The 15,499-nt window shown below is 42.0% G+C and overlaps 2 protein-coding genes across 4 annotated transcripts in view; one reads left to right on the forward strand and one right to left on the reverse strand.

The window, feature by feature from the left end:
* The window catches only part of SNAP23 (synaptosome associated protein 23), a 40,452-nt gene extending 32,540 nt beyond the window's left edge, over positions 1-7,912 (reverse strand). For both annotated transcript variants that reach the window (XM_005685542.3, XM_018054396.1), the window contains exon 1: positions 7,789-7,912. The gene's annotated coding sequence lies outside the window, so the exon portion shown is untranslated. The remainder of the gene's footprint in view (positions 1-7,788) is intronic.
* The window catches only part of ZNF106 (zinc finger protein 106), a 58,660-nt gene continuing 54,282 nt past the window's right edge, over positions 11,122-15,499 (forward strand). For both annotated transcript variants that reach the window (XM_018054397.1, XM_018054398.1), the window contains exon 1: positions 11,122-11,281. The gene's annotated coding sequence lies outside the window, so the exon portion shown is untranslated. The remainder of the gene's footprint in view (positions 11,282-15,499) is intronic.

A 15,499-nucleotide genomic window follows, 5' to 3' on the forward strand; every position in this document is an offset into this window, starting at 1 on the left:
GCACTCTATCAGATCTAGTCCCTTAAAACTATTTCTCACTCCCACTCACACATAGATGACCATAAAACCTTTCCTTCCAATAATGCTTTTTATTAATCCAAAGAATCCACAGTTCCACGGAATACCAACTGGAAAATATAAGCCTACAGAAATTTTCTGCTTAATTAACCAATTATGTGTGAGTAAAATTTCCTTTTAATTCTCATCTCAGAGAACTATCTCTAAAGGGAAATAAACATCAGAGATCACCTAGTCTAACTTTTTTATGCTATGAGAATAAGGTATAATTCTTAGGCTCTCAATATACTACACAATCCTTACTGGAGAAGTGGCGGGGGTGGGGATATACTTTTGGCAACTGACTTGATGGCAGCTGAGAAAGAAAAGGCAGAGGAGTGTGGTCATAAAATGGCAAGAGGGAACAGAGTCCAACTGAAGAGGGAAACTGTAGGCCAGGGCTGTCAGAGGGAATGGGTAAAAAGTACCATGTAGCTATGGTGACCTCCCCAAGAGAACTGAAAACTCTTTGAGAGCAAGATGGAGAGCAAGGAGTCAGCAGCCTACCTAGTCTGAAAGCACAGCAGAAAGGAACCCTGGTCCTAGAACATGTCTCTCTCAATACATACCACAAGCATTTTTCAAGCATCTGTTGTCAAGTAAAGGAACATATCTGATGTTAAGAAAATTACCTTTGTTTCTTTTGCAAATATGTATTTCATGCTAAACTTTAGTTAGGATATGGAAAATAAAGCATTCTTCTCTATTGCCTCCAAATATATACAGTTTTCCATTTCACTTCAGTTTTCTAATTGTTTTATGCACATAAATTCTACCTCTCTATAGGATTATAGCCTTCCTAGACTGAGGCGAAGACCATCTGAAATGTTGTCAAGTCCTAGTTGGGTTGAATATAATTTCAGCTATAATTCTCCAGTGACTAAACCTACTACTTCCAGATAACGTGAGATACTTTAAAACACTGTGTTGAATGAGCATAATGTAGTGGTTCATAACACAGACTCTGATGTCAGATAGACCCTGAATTCATTCTAGCTCTGGTACCCAAGCAATTTATTTAACCTATTCAAGTCTCAGTTTCCTCATTCATTAGGATAACAGTTCTACCAAGAGGGTTGTTTCAGAAATAAAGTTATTAATAGTTAAGCTACATAACATGCTTAGCACAGAGTAAAGACTCATGAAATAACAATTATTAATGAACTACCCATTTTCACTCATGTTATTTGTTACATCCTCCATGGCATCTGACTCCTGGTATCAGAATGTCTGAGAAGATAATCAGAAAGCTTCCAGGCAAACTTAGCATCACAGCCATAATACTTGGATGGCTGTGGTGAATATTTCATTCAGGCTGTTGGAAGCCTTGCCAATCATCCCTACCTCACATGTGGTATCTCATGTCATGAATTATTAGGTGTCTGGGATGGCACCTAACAAAGTACAAGTATATGCACAATACAGGCTTCCTAGGTGGCACAGTGATAAAGCATCCTCCTGCAGATGCAGGAGATGCAGGAGACGTGGGTTCGATTCCTGGGTGGGGAAGATCCCCTGGAAGAGGAACTGGCAACCCACTCCAGCATTCTTGCTTGGAGAATTCCATGGACAGAGGAGTGTGGTGGGCTGCAGTCCATGGGTTGCAGAAGAGTTGGACATGATGGAGCATGCACACACACACACACACACACACACACACACACACAAAATACACTTAAGCAGCTCTTTTTTTTTTTTTGAAGACTCCTAAAGCCGAAAAATGGAGGATAAAAAAAAAAAATAGGAAAAAAGGATTATAGAGAACAAAGCAGAAGTTCAGATATGAACCATCACTTACTGCATAAAAGAATTTAGTTTTTCTTTAGATTTCATTCTTAAATTCCTTTTTTTAACATGGAACATTAGAAGTGCTGACACACAAGGAAGGAAGGAAATAAGAAAAAATGTTCACATGTATACTCACATGGTATTCCAGTGTGTACACTGGAATGTATGTAATAGGCACATCGTATTCCAAAATACTCTAAACATTCGAGAGTAGGATAAAAAGAATCCATGCTCTGATTAGGAAATTTAATTCTTCCTGAGAGCACTTAGATGAGACGAGAGTCTCATTTAGTGTTAGGTTCCTACTTTCACTTCCTCTCTCAAGTCTCCTTTCTACTTCCTCCTACAGGAGCAACTTTATTCTTATACCAAGCCCTCCCTACTCCCCACCACCAAAAAAAACCCACTATGCAAATATAAGAAGTACACCTCTGAATCATATCTATTAAATATCTTGGTTTCAAAGACCACTGAAGCACATGATTCAAGACAGAAATAATACTGCTGACAGAGAAAGTACCACTAAAACAACTAATTTCAAAATTACACTTCAGTTTTACAGAAACATCTATTATAACTTAATTGCTTGATGTCCAACACCAAGTTTTCAAGTCTTGCTCAACCTTGGGATTTCCACAATTATACTCTAAGTAACCAGGATATAATCCTGGGAAGGAAGATCTAGATGTGATTGTAATCAATTACACTGACTATGTCTAAAAGAAAGGCTGTGAGAACAGAAACGGGATGATTTATAAGATAGATAAGGAGGCTCAAGAATGCAGCATTCACTCCTGGGGAACAGAAAGACACAATCTGGCAGACATATCTATGGTATCTGCCAGGGAAATACCAAGTGTGAGGAGGGGATGACTAGCAAGGCTTTATCCTGCTTGAGTGAAATATTCACCTAGGCCATCCAAGTACTTTGGCCCTGATTCCAAGGTTCACTTAGATGCTTTTGGGTAAGCTTCTCAAATATTCTGATAAGAAGAGTCAGATGCCACAGGTAGAAAACATAAGCATTCAAATCCCCAGAAAGGAATACTCCCCCACAGCATACTGAATGGCATTCTTGTTTATACAAAAAGCAATACAGTATAGTGATTAAGTACCCAGTATTTGGAGGCACAATGGTTTCAAATGGTGACTATGGCTAACTCAACTTCTCTGTGCTTGTTTTCTCACTGACACTTCAAGTCCTGTGATAAGGACTAAGTTAACTTACACGAAGAATTTAAAACCTTGCTAGAATGTAGTGCTCAGTAAAAGTATAATAATTTTTCATAATAATTATGAAACATCTCAGGATTGTGATCTGGGAATTAAAGCACAATCAACTCTAAAACAAAAATTGTGATCTTAGACTATTAAAGAAGTGCCACAGGGAATTCCCTGGCAGTCCAGTAGTAAGGACTCGGTGCTTTCACTGCCAGGGCCTGGGTTCAATCCCTGGTCAGGGAACTAAAATTCCACAAGCTGCACAGCATGGTCAAATAAAAAAAAAAAGTGCCACAATACAGACATGCAGGAATAAAACGTGTATATATGCGTGTGCATGTGTACAGAGTAGTGAAGGTGGCTTTAACAGGCAGACAGGACATAGTTTGTGAAGGGCTTATCTACTATACCAAGAAATTTGGATTTTCTTTTTCTTTTGAAAATATTTCTATTTCTTTTAAAAATATTTATTTGGCTGCTCTGGGTCTTCGTTGTGGCATGCAGGGTCTTTCAGTTGCAGCATTCAAACTCAGTTGCAGCATGTGGGATCTTATTCCCTGATCAGGGACCAAACATGGGCCTCCTGCATTGAAAACATGGAGTATCAGCCACTGGACCACCAGGGAAGTCCCTGAATTTTATTTTAAAAGCATCAAGTTCAGTTCAGTCACTCAGTCGTGTCCAACTCTTTGCGACCCCATGAACCTCAGCATGCCAGGCCTCCCTGTCTATCACCAACTCCCAGAGTCTACCCAAACCCATGTCCATTGAGTCGGTGATGCCATCCAACCATCTCATCCTCTGTCGTCCCCTTCTCCTTCTGCCCTCAATCTTTCCCAGCATCAGGATCTTTATAAATTAGTCAACTCTTCACATCAGGTGCCCAAAGTACTGGAGCTTCAGCTTCAACTTCAGTCCCTCTAATGAACACCCAGGACTGATCTCCTTTAGGATAGACTGGCTGGATCTCCTTGCAGTCCAAGGAGCTCTCAAGAGTCTTCTCCCAACACCACAGTTCAAAAGCATCAATTTTTGGGCACTCAGCTTTCTTCACAGTCCAACTCTCACATCCATACAAGACCACTGGAAAAACCATTGCCTTGACTAGACGGACCTTTGTTGACAAAGTAATGTCTGTTTTTTAATATGCTGTCTAGGTTGGTCATAACTTTCCTTCCAAGGAGTAAGCGTCTTAATTTCATGGCTGCAATCACCATCTGCAGTGATTTTGGAGCCCCCAAAAATAAAGTCAGCCACTGTTTCCACTGTTTCTCCATCTATTTGCCATGAAGTGATGGGACCGTCTAGAACTAACACCCCCAAAAGATGTCCTTTTCATTATAGGGGACTGGAATGCAAAAGTAGGAAGTCAAGAAACACCTGGAGTAACAGGCAAATTTGGCCTTGGAGTATAGAACGAAGCAAGGCAAAGGCTAATAGGGTTCTGCCAAGAGAACACACTGGTCATAGCAAACACCCTCTCCAACACAAGAGAAGACCATACATGGACATCACCAGATGGTCAACACCGAAATCAGACTGATTATATTCTTTGCAAACAAAAGCATCAAGAGGCAATCTAAAGGTAATCTCAACTGTCAAAACATTGTTAAAATATATTTTAAACAAGTTTTATATCCAAGAACTCACAAAAATCAAGAAGATGAAGGAATTCCAGAAAAATATAGTGAATAGTGACTTAAATATTTTAGTAGTAATTCAATCTAAACTGAAATTAAAACCAAAATGTCAGTGAACTTAAATGAGTAAAATGGAATCCCATCTCCACCCCCACCAATATTACAAAAGAACAGTAGATGCTGTTTCCTGGCTCCAAATCCACTTCCTCCAATTGTTAGAGGCACTGAATCCATCTGTTCCAAGCCCCTACCACCACCACTCCCAAGACAAAGAAAAGACCGGTCCCCGTCATTTATTTTCCTGTCAATCTACAGACCTGAAAACAAAATACAGCACTGGAATAAAAAGTTCAGCACTCTTGGATGCAAGCAATGTCATATATTATAAATGCTAACATATATAGAATGCAAAGTACAAAGAGTTAAAAAAACAGATTTCAGAATGTTTAAGACATAGGAACCACTGGAGGGAAACAAAGTACCTTAATTCAGCTGATTTCACAAAAACGTCAAAGAGCAAAATCCTCTTTTTCCCTTTTGCTATTCTACTTTTATCTGGTTTCACCAGATAAGTTTGTTAGAATTGTGTCACAATAATGAATGCCATCACAAGGCTAAGAGAATTTTGGAGTCCATCAACATTAGAGTTTAGGTAGTTCAATTTCCACTTTATTTTAAAAATGAGTAGATTAGGCCCAAAGCTGCATTTTCCAAAGTGCAGAGTAAGAACAAGAAACGATTTTGCCAAGGGGGAGATGGGAGGTTCGGGAGGCAGGGGATATGGGTGTACCTATGGCTAATTCTTGTTGATGAATGACAGAAAAACACAAAATTCTGTAAAAAGCAATTATCCTTCAATTAAAAAACATTTTTTTAAAAATACACTAAAGCTGAAAAGAAATGATTTTGTTATATAAGCAAAACTTATGTACTTAATAGCTACATATTATCATGTGTACCAGAAAAGGTATAAAATATAGCTAAACCATGATTTCACAGATTATCACCTTGGAAGAGGGTAATGTTTTTTAAAAGTCTATTAAAATTTGAAGTAAAACTTCTAAAATGCAAAATTTATGATGGCAGTATAGTTCACGGGCTTCCCTGGTGGCTCAGTGGTAAACAATCTGCCTGCAAACAAAAGAGATGTGAGTTCCATCCCTAGCTTGGGAAGATCCCCTGGAGAAGAAAATGGCAACCACTCTAGTATTTTTGCCTGGGAAATTCTATGGACAGGGGAACCTGGCAGGTTACAATCCATGGGGTCGCAAAGAGTTCAACATGACTTAATGACTATAACAACAAAAAACAAATGGTTCAAAGCAAGTGAAGTACCATAACTGTCCCATGAGCAACAGGGCCTATTTGTTTGCTTTCTTCTTGGCTCAAGGTATTGTTCCCAATGATTAGAAAAGGTGTGACCTGTAGTTCAGTGAGCTTGTTACTAAAGTTGATTTAGAGTAAACGAGACAAACACTAAGATGCATACAGAAATTTTACTGTTTATAGGAAAGAGTGTAATATTGTTAAAAAAAAATAATGGCACAAATAAATCATTTCTTCTCTGGAACTAAGACAAAAGCAATTTTCTAGTGCATATTCACATACCATAAGCATCTAAAAAAAGAACTCCAGCAACACTGATAAACATTTAAGTTGTAGGTTAAATTATATGATCATTTTATTTACTTTCACATGACCTGTCAAAGGAGCAGAGTCATATAAAAGGTTTTTCTCCTAATTATTTACATGAATGTGTTTTTTCTCATTACCTCTGGCCAAAGGAAATGAATGACAGGTGATCACTGCATGCCTTGGCATCAACTTTGCTGGCAGCGGAAACAGTAATATTTAAAAATTTTGCTATGAAATGTTTCAAGATGAGATGCCAAAGTATTCTTGCTAATGATGTCTCAAGAATTTCCATGCAAGACAAGAAAGCGGAAGAACCATTTCTATCTAGCCATACTTGCAGTATCTCACTGGGACATCTGAAAACCGATCTTAAGGGCACCACGGCAGATAGAGTAATATCACTCTCAATTCTTAAAGTATCTGCTGCTGCTGCTGCTAAGTCGCTTCAGTCGTGTCCGACTCTGTGTGACCCCATAGACGGCAGCCCACCAGGCTCCCCTGTCCCTGGGATTCTCCAGGCAAGAACACTGGAGTGGGTTGCCATTTCCTTCTCCAGTGCATGAAAGTGAAAAGTTTAAGTGAAGTCACTCAGTCGTATCCAACTCTTAGCGACCCCATGGACTACAGCCTACCAGGCTCCTCCGCCCATGGGATTTTCCAGGCAAGAGTACTGGAGTGGGGTGCCATTGCCTTCTCCGATCTGCTACAAAGACGCTACAGTATTTTCACAGTGCTGAGGGATCACTGTCAGAAGCTGCCAATTTCCATACTCTCCTCTCCCAATTGCTCCCACTCTTCCCCGAGAGATGTAAGTTAATACTCCTTTCTCATCTTCTTTTCCTAACTTTGACGAATTTCGGTTTCCTCTAACTCCCATCTGCCTTTCCTTGCATTGTGGTCACTAACGATGAGAAAAAGTCCCATGTGAAACACTTTCCGGGACTTTCCCCCGCCCCGCTTACCCTGTGGAATTCGATCTTTTACCGACCCTTTCCTTCGTGTGTCTTCAGTAAAGCCGCGTTGTAAAACTGGACTTCCCTGGACAGAATGGACTCTCCAATGCTATGAACCGCAGTACCCTCCTTCAAACAACTAGTTCAGAGTTTCTCTGATCACTGCGGCCACCATACAGTCTATTAATCCCGACCGCAGCAACACCGTGAGGGTGGGAGTTAGAGAGTGGGAGTTTACCTCTGCTAGGTTTCTAGGAAGAGTCCAGAGAACCACCACCCTCCACCCTTCCTCCTCTGGCCGCCTGATAAGTCTCCCGGCGTCTAGCGTCCTCGATCAGGGCCGGACCTGCCAAGTCCTGGTCAGAGCGCCACCTCCTCCCCTTAAGCCCGACCTCACCAACTTTTCAACCGTCACGATACGCTCTTTCTCCTTGAGATTATGATCCCAATCTTCTCCCCGGCCAGCTCACTCATCCCCACTCCTGGAGACTCACCAAGCAGAGTTCCAGCCACTCCTCTCCGGCCGCTACAGCTCGAACACCCGCAGGCCGGACTCCCAGCTGCGACCTTCTTGCGCCTGCGCTCGCCAGCACTGCGCGCCTGCGCACTTCCCTGGCGCGGCGAGCCCGGACACACCCCTGTAACTGGAGCCAATCACCGTGCGAGGGCTTTAAATCTCCTTGCCACGCAGGCGGAGAGCCCTGGGACTCACCCGTTTACCGGATAATTCGAGTACCGCCCAAAGGTGGGCAGTGTTCAGGCAACAAACTTTCACTGAGGGCAACCCATGTGCCTGGCCGTGTGCGGGATGAATGCTGAGGAAAAGGCGGCGAATAGAATGCCTTCCCTGACCTCTGTCTAGACTGGGAGATAGATTTGTAAACATATTATGAATGAATGAATGAATGAATGAATGAAGTCGCTCAGTCGTGTCCGACTGTTTGCGACCCCATGGACTGTAGCCTACCAGGCTCCTCTGTCCATGGGATTTTCCAGGCAGTGGTACTGGAGTGGATCCCAACCCAGGGATCGAACCTGGGTCTCCCGCATTGTAGACAGACGCTTTACCGTCTGAGCCACCAGGGAAGTGGGAAACACATTATAGTGGACAGAATATAGTGCTTGGCATACAGAGCATCCGAGGCGCCACTGGCGCACAAGGGACTAAGAGCTTTATTCTTAGGGTATCTGAAAGGGTTCCCGGAGGAAGTGAGTTTTGGAGTCATGAAGGATAAGTAGGAGTTGCACTGGAGGTACGGGGGCGGGGCGATGGGGTGGGAAGTAGGGGTGGGGGTGGGGGGGAATAGAGGTCTCCAGACTGCGGGCATCGGAGAGTCCAAGAAGACCATAGTGCCTTCTGGAAGTTCCCTTGTAGTTCATCTAAGCTCCTCGTCTATCTTCCAGTGAAGCGGGAAATGAGTTCTTAAAAGTTGGCAATGGCCAAGTGTTGGAAAATCTTGTACTTTTGAAAGTGAGCCTACAGTTTACCATGATCACTGAGAATATTGAAAGGTTTAAAAGTAGATCAGGAAATTGCTCCAGGCTCCCCTGAGAATACAGCACAGTGCTGGAAATAAAAAGAGTTTCAAAGGAGTTGTCTATTCCTAAGGAGTTAAGGAAGATGAAATCTGAGAAATACCACCACAGAGGTCATTGGTGATCTTAGCTATGTGATGAAATGACAAGAGTTAAAGATAGATTGCAGTAGTTTGGAGAGAGGAGATGCAGAAATGAGGACACGTTATAGAATGCTTTTGGAAAGTATGGTCTTGAAGGGAATGGGGAAAGAGGACAAGTGTTCAAGTTTTTTGTTTCTGCTTTTTTGGTTGCTATTAAAATTAAGACAAGAAAAACTTAAGCATGCTAGGTAAGATACAACTGAGAAAATAAATAGTTTTAAAGAGAAGCACTAGTCAGTAGATCTTGAGTGGGTAAGAGTAGAGGCAGTCCCAAGTACTGAGGGAAGGAAAGGTCTTGGAAACAAGATAGAGAAGATATCTCCTCAATTTTAATGACAGGAAGTATTTGTAAATCTGTATGTTTAGTAACAGGAAGTTAAAGAAGTTCTCATCTGATGGCCTCTTATTTTCTCTGTGAAGTAGGAGACAAAGTGATCCACTGATAGAGAGGAGTTAGACGGGAATACCAGACCACCTAACCTGCCTCTTGAGAAATCTGTATGCAGGCCAGGAAGCAACAGTTAGAACTGGGCATGGAACAACAGACTGGTTCCAAATAGGAAAAGGAGTACGTCAAGGCTGTATATTGTCACCCTGCTTATTTAACTTCTATGCAGAGTACATCATGAGAAACGCTGGACTGGAAGAAACACAAGCTGGAATCAAGATTGCCAGGAGAAATATCAATAACCTCAGATATGCAGATGACACCACTTTTATGGCAGAAAGTGAAGAGGAACTAAAAAGCCTCTTGATGAAAGTGAGGGAGGAGAGTGAAGAAGTTGGCTTAAAGCTCAACATTCAGAAAACAAAGATCATGGCATCTGGTCCCATCACTTCATGGGAAATAGATAGAGAAACAGTGGAAACAGTGTCAGACTTTATTTTTTTGGGCTCCAAAATCACTGCAGATGGTGATTGCAGCCATGAAATTAAGACGCTTACTCCTTGGAAGGAAAGTTATGACCAACCTAGATGGCATATTCAAAAGCAGAGACATTACTTTGCCGACTAAGGTCCGTCTAGTCAAGGCTATAGTTTTTCCAGTATTCATGTATGGATGTGAGAGTTGGACTGTAAAGAAGGCTGAGCGCCAAAGAAATGATGCTTTTGAACTGTGGTGTTGAAGACTCTTGAGAGTCCCTTGGACTGCAAGGAGATCCAACCAGTCCATTCTGAAGGAGATCAGTCCTGGGTGTTCTTTGGAAGGAATGATGCTGAAGCTGAAACTCCAGTACTTTGGCCACCTCATGCGAAGAGTTGACTCCTTGGAAAAGACTGTGATGCTGGGAGGGATTGGGGGCAGGAGGAGAAGGGGAGGACAGAGGATGAGATGGCTGGATGGCTTCACCGACTCGAGGACATTAGTTTGAGTGAACTCGGGGAGTTGGTGATGGACAGGGAGGCCTGACGTGCTGCAATTCATGGGGTCGCAGAGTCGGACACGACTGAGCGACTGAACTGAACTGAACTGAAGGCAATGGCACCCCAGTCCAGTACTCTTGCCTGGAAAATCCCATGGACCGAGGAGCCTGGTGGGCTGCAATCCATGAGGTCGCTAAAAGTCGGACGCGGCTGAGCGACTTCACTTTCACTTTTCATGCACTGGAGAAGGAAATGGCAACCCACTCCAGTGTTCTTGCCTGGAGAATTCCAGGGACAGGGGAGCCTGGTGGGCTGCCGTCTATGGGGTCACACAGAGTCGGACACGACTGAAGCGACTTAGCAGCAGCAGTAGCAAGTCAAGATTTGAACTCGGGACTGTCTGTTCTGAAGCTCTTGCACCTGTCAATGAGCTTCAGTAAATTTTACAAGGAAAGAGTGATTGGAAATTTAGCCACAACAGTTGCCACTGCTTAGGGGAACGGTGAGGACTTAGGAAGAGAGTAGGAGTAAGAGGGAAGCCTTAAAAAAGGCAAAAATAATGGAAAAGAAAGGAGGGAGGCTGGTTACAGCGTTACAGCAGAGTCCGGTGCAGCGGGATAAGTCTGCCAGCTGGGCTGCCTTGTGATCTTCATTCTTTTGAAGTAAAGTCTCGTTCCTCTGTGTCCGTTGTTCACTCTCTTGTGTTCAAATAAAGCTAGGTTGTTGAGAAAGGCGGACCGCGGGGGAGGGGGTGGGGGGAAGTGAGCACGACGGAAGCGTTGTGCGCCTGCGCTCTGGCGGCGGCGGCGGCGGAGGTTCCCGGTGGGGACAGGGTCCGGAGCGGGTCGCCGGACCCAAAGCTGAGGGGGTTGGCTGGGGCGTCAATGGGCTCCCTCGCCGGCGCCTCGGCGGCCTGATGGAGTAAGAGGGGTCGGCTGTGAGTGTGAGTATCAAAGGGCCGGGCGGCGCCGAGGCGTATCGGAACCCCAGGGACCTGGTGGTCTGCCACTGTAGGGAGGCTGTGGGGGTGCAGGAAGCGGCCAGTCTCTGCGCCTGAGGGCTTCGGCGCGGGGGCTGCGGGTCGTTCTTGAAGGGGTCGCGCGGGATTACGGGCAGGCGGTGCTTCTGGCCTCGGGATACAGTGTCTCGCGGGGGCGTTCCGGCTCTGCTCCCAGCTCCGGCGGGAAACGTGGCTCCAGAGGCTTGACCTTTCGAGGAGGTCGCTGACTTTCGCCCCCGAGGGCAACAGGGAGCCCATAGATCCAGGTACCCCTTAAAGGCCTGCGGGCCTCAGGCCGCGGACACCTTTCAACCTCTTGTGACAGACAGCTTCTGCTCTTTTTCCTCCTTCGGACTTCTCTCCTGGTGGGATGCGTCTTAATAGCTACTAATTAAGAAGAGCTTACTATATGTCAATTTAACATTTAGTCCGAATCTCAGTGCATAATTATGGAGAGGAAATGCTTTGCACACCACTCCCCCTTCAGTCTGCTCAATTTAATCATCTTTGAGAATCAGATTAATCCGTCTTGTTGGAAGTTTATTTCCGTGGCTTTTAACAATTTGGAACTGCATGGTAGTTAAGGAAAGTTCTCTTAATCTAGCAAATGTGTTTATCCACCATAATGTTTTATATCAGATTTACTCAAGGCAAAATAACTTTTGAACACTTACTAAGAGCCTAATACTATTCTAAGCCCCTTGGAAAATCTTAAAATTTGTTTTGAGCCCTGGTCTCAAGTTAGTGAAACAATAAAAGATAATAATTAGGTTCAGCTAGCATTTATCTAGCACCTGCTACACATGTGCCAGATACACTCAGGTCTGTCACAAAAAATAATGAGATATTATAATGGAAGTTATTTTTTTTGGCGCACATCTCAGGTGACGTCACTGAAAGTTTGATGATAATTTGCCTAACTTAGCTAGAGAAGTGGTGAAATTCAAATAGGATGGAAAGGTAATTTTCCCCATATTACATCAAGTTAGATATTGTTAAGCACTTTTGTTGAGAAGCAGCTATACTACAGTTACAGTTTCTAGAGTTAACTATTTAGTCTAGAAAATGATAGCCTTAATTAAAGATACTAGATGGTTTTAAAGTGGCTTGGAAGGAGTTAGGAGGTGTAGAGTCTGATCAGGTTAGTTCAAAACCAATTGCTTTGATTAAAAGGAAGATATTTAAAAAGGGAGAACTGTAAATGGTGATTATTGTAGGTATATATCTTTGGAAGGAATGATGCTAAATCTGAAACTCCAGTACTTTGGCCATCTCATGTGAAGAGTTGACTCATTGGAAAAGACTTGGATGCTGGGAGGGGTTGGGAGCAGGAGGAGAAGGGGACGACAGAGGATGAGATGGCTGGATGGCATCACTGACTCGATGGAGGTGAGTCTGAGTGAACTCCGAAAGAGTTGCTGATGGACAGGGAGGCCTGGCGTGCTGTGATTCATGGGATCGCAAAGAGTCGGACATGACTGAGCCACTGAACTGAACTGAACTGATATGCATAGACTATCTGTTAGAATATATAAGAAACTGATGAAGTGGAGGTGGCTAGGAAACAGGAGTGGGAGAGCAATAGTTTTCTCTGTAAGCTTTTTTGTTTTATTTTTTTATTGTGAAAACTTTTAAGCATCCAGAAAAGTAGGGAAGATACTATTTTGAACCCCCTGTAAATTGATCACTCAGGTTTAAAAATTCCTTAATAGTTTGCTGTATTTGTTATTTTTATTCCTGATATTTCACCCTAAATACTTTAATATGAGTCTCTAATGAAAAGAAAATTTTTTCTATGTAGCCCTGTATAATAATCACACTGAACAACAGTTTATGTTATACGCGATCCTTTTTAAAAATTTCCACAAATTATCCCATTTTCTTGTTCTTACAGTTTTTGATCCATCTATGCATTGAGTTTGACTGTTACATCTCTTGAAGTCTTTTTAAATCTAGAAGTTACTTTTTTTCTCTTCTTTTTTCTTCATGACTCAATGAGAGTAATACAGTTATCCAGATCTCTGTTTGATTCTTCAGTTCAGTTCAGAGTCTCAGCCGTGTCCGATTCTTTGCGACTCCATGAATTGCAGCACACCAGGCCTCCCTGTCTATCACCAATTCCTGGAGTTTACCCAAACTCATGTCCATCGAGTCAGTGATGCCATCCACCCATCTCATCCTCTGTCGTCCCCTTCTCCTGCCCCCAATCCCTCACACCATCAGGGTCTTTTCCAGTGAGTCAGCTCTTCGCGTGAGGTGGCCAAAGTACTGGAGTTTCAGCTTCAGCATCATTCCTTCCAAAGAACACCCACAACTGATCTCCTTTAGAATGGACTGGTTGGATCTCCTTGCAGTCCAAGGGACTCTCAAGAGTCTTCTCCAACACCACAGTTCAAAAGCATCAATTCTTTGGTGCTCAGCTTTCTTCTATCATTTAACATGTTACTATAAAGTTGAAGGTAGAGGTAATACTTGATTTGTTTAGGTAAACACTTTGGGGACTATGTCAAAGATCAGACTGCGTACTCTAGTTTCGCCCCCAGTAGTGATGCTGAGATTGCTTAGTGGGTTATGGTAGTCAAGTCTGGGTCCTTCTTTATAAAACTGCATTTCACCCCCTTAAAACCAGCTGTAATCCCTTTTGTACCTTTATGACTTTAAAACTATAGTGTTAACTATTCAAAACACAAATAATTACCTTTAAAAAGACAAAACTCACTGCAAGAAATTCTTTTTTTTTTTTAAGACTGAAGCTCTGATAACTAGATGGCATTGTTCTCAAAGAATTGAAGTTTGGAGAAATCAAAATTTACTCAAGGTGGTAAACACATTAGGTATTTTTGTTTAATTCCAAGGTCATGCAGTTTCCCACCATATTTTGTAAACTATAAACTAGTATATGAATGTAAAATTGTTATTACTCTTGATAGTTATACTATTTGTCCCCTTGTATCTTCTTAGACGGGTAATCAGTATCTAATGAAATTACGCTTTTTGGAGTATCAGTAAATTGGAATTGATCTATGTGGTGTGATAACCAGATTAGAACCACTCTGAAAGTTCAAAATATGTAAAAGTCAAACTTCTTGATATTATGAGTTAAAAAATGTTTTTATTTAAAAAATGATAATACAGTTAACCGTTAAACAACATGGGTTTGAACTGTGTGGGTCCACTTATATGCAGAGTTTTTAAAAAAATACTACAGTATTGTACCATCGTGGTTGGTTGAATTTGTGTATAGGGAGGAAAGTACAAAAGGGTTTATAGTGAAAAGTAAATCCTTGACCCCCAGGTCCTCAGTTCCTTTTCCCAGAGGCAGTGACTTTATAGTTTCTTGAGTATCCCAGTAGGGATATTCTACATGTGTATATGTCATCAGGGTAAATTCTGACATTCATGTAAAGAACTATCTTAGTAGTATAACCTAAAGCAGTAATACTCTTGAAGGTTATACTCCAGTTTTTATTATGTTTCTAGTCGAAATATCATTGCTGATTTCTGCAGTACTCTTGAAGGTTATACTCCAGTGCTTATTATGTATCTAGTCCAAATATCTTTGCTGATTTCTGCTTGTTCATTCAACAGATATTAAATACCTATTCTATACCAGATGATGTGCCAGGTAATGGGGATATAATGGTGAACCAGACAGACATTCCTGCTTGCTGTCATGGAGCTTGCACTCTATTGGAAGAGGCATTCGTTAAGCAAATAATTATACTAGTAACTAAATATAGCAAAGACTTAGTACCTGCTTTGTATAAAACAATATGGATTTTCTAATTTATAGAGGACTCCTCATAGCAGCCCTCTGACATTGGTACTGATATTATTTTTATTCTATAAATATGGAAACTGAAGCATAGAAAATTAAAATGGAGCAGAGTGAATAGAGGATGTTTAAAATGCTGAAAGAAAAATCTGACAATCCATAATTCCAGAGTAAGTAGAATAGCCTTCAAAAATGAGAACAAGATAAAAATATTGTCAGATAAAACCAAGGGAATTTGTTTCTAGAAAATCTGCATTACAAGAATTGCTAAAAGAAGTTCTTCAGGCTGAAGGGAAATGATACCAGATGGAAACTTGATTCTTTGTACAGGGAATGAAGAGCATCAGAAATGGTAAAAAAAAATCTGGATAAATATAAACTATTTT

This window comes from Capra hircus, chromosome 10 (assembly GCF_001704415.2).
Source record: "Capra hircus breed San Clemente chromosome 10, ASM170441v1, whole genome shotgun sequence".
NCBI classification, from domain to species: Eukaryota; Metazoa; Chordata; class Mammalia; order Artiodactyla; family Bovidae; genus Capra; species Capra hircus.